Source organism: Aplysia californica, unplaced genomic scaffold (assembly GCF_000002075.1).
Source record: "Aplysia californica isolate F4 #8 unplaced genomic scaffold, AplCal3.0 scaffold00004, whole genome shotgun sequence".
Lineage (NCBI taxonomy): Eukaryota > Metazoa > Mollusca > Gastropoda > Aplysiida > Aplysiidae > Aplysia > Aplysia californica.
The window spans coordinates 3466478-3468468 of NW_004797274.1; positions in this window are offsets into that span (position 1 = coordinate 3466478).

Genomic DNA, 1991 nt, shown 5'->3' on the forward strand with positions numbered 1-1991 from the left:
AGAGAGAGAGAGAGAGAGAGAGAGAGAATGGCACGGACGTGAGCGAGACTGAAGTGGCTCTTGAAGAAAGGTTTCCATAAAAACAATAAGTATCATTAAAAATAATGAAAGGGGTTGTCCGTTATGAAAAGTCCTTCCCGATTTGTCACTGCTCCGCGTGTACCTGGGATAAAGCAATGGATGACAAGTCGCTACCTTAGAATTACAAAGTTCTATCTGGCGTTTTTGGCAGCTTTGAGTTACTAAGACCTTGAGGTCAGAAATCAAATGTTCTATCTGCTCTATCAAAATCGTAAGTTTGTTCGGAGTCGTTATCAAGATATTCAAAAAATTGCAAAGCGTGACTTGATATGAAACTCAAAATCTTTGACGTCAAATTTCTCAAAAGTAGATCTAGCGACCAAGCTGATAGAACATTGTAATTCCGAGGCTGCGAAGTAACATACTCAACGTTAATGATGACAAAACTGAAATCATGGTCTTTAATAACCCAAGGAATTGCATCCAACCTCTAGCATCTGCAACCAGTAGATACTAGATATCAATGGTCATATAATGATATGGCATCAAAAGTTTTGTTTTTTTAACGAACTCGAATACATGATTGACAATGACATGTCGATGACAGCCCATCAGTTCAAGGTATAAAAGTCTCCACTTCCAACTGAGGAAAATAAGCAGTTTTAAAATCTCCTCTTACTATAGAAGTAGCAACAAAGTTTGTAACATCCCTTTTTCTTTCTAAACTTGACTATTTGTAACTCGTTTTTAGTTGGGCTGCCCTGTAATGCAATTACTTTTTTTTTAAATAATTTTTTTGGTGGGGGGGGGGGGTAGCAATAGAGCATTTTCTTTTATATCGCACTCATCCGACGTGTAGACTCATTCTTTTTTCACATTGTGAGTTGTCAACCATAAACATGCTTTTTATGTCCATCTGCGTGATCTATATTACTGATTTGCATTTTTATGTCCACATACCTGGTTAATGTAATAGTGCTGTTGGTTTTTAGTCAGTGTACCAGTGTGTCGAACTGTGTGACATTTTTTTGGGGGGGTAGAGGCTTTAAAAACATTCTTCTCGATCGTGCATATCAAAGTTAATGCATATTGAGCATCTCGTCGAGATGAAAATAGGCAATCATGGATTCAGTATTTTTACTATATAATTTATTTTGTATTTGTTTGTTTTTGTTGTTTTGTTTTGGTTGCGGTTTTTTTACACGCGCTCTTTTTTCGCTTTTACTCATATTGTTTTGGGTTTTTTTTAATTCCCAATTTTATTCGCCCAGTGACATGTGTTCCAATGCAGGAGAGCCCCTTCAAACAGTTGGCGAAAACTTGAATTCGCAAATTTCTTTTAAGATCTCGAAAATCGCAACAAATTCAAGTCGCTCACAAAAATAAAATAATAAAAATGAGAATCGGGATACAGTAGCTGATAATATTAGCTGACAGCAAGGAGATTAAAAGATTAGTTCTAAACTCCTTGGCTGACAGTGACACCATAATTCCCCCACATTCCAATGTATGCTTGTAGATTTGATCTTACGACTGTCCAGACATCTCCACGTGAGTCTCAAAATGCGCTCACCCCCAAGTCTTGATTCGTGTTTCTTGGGCGTACGTACAAGTGTAGTGCGGGGGATAACATGTCAACTTTCTAGCTTATGCTGTAAATCCTCAGTTACTTTTTTACTCGCTTTAGGCTGACATCAAAGAAAATGTGTCAGAAACTAAGTAAGTTTGCAATGACCTTTATATTAGCTTGTAGTCAGATGAAAGTGAACAAGTTATAAAACTACTACATGTACTGTGTGGCCGTATACAAATTTGAATAGACAAAAAAGGGGTATTGCAGTATACATTTCTGTACACTTATTGACCGTAACTCTATCTTCGATGTGCATCGTGAAGCCCATAAATTACATGAGGTCCGCTGCAGGTTGTGTCTTTTTTTAGCCGGGCGGCATGTAGTATTTAAAGGAAAG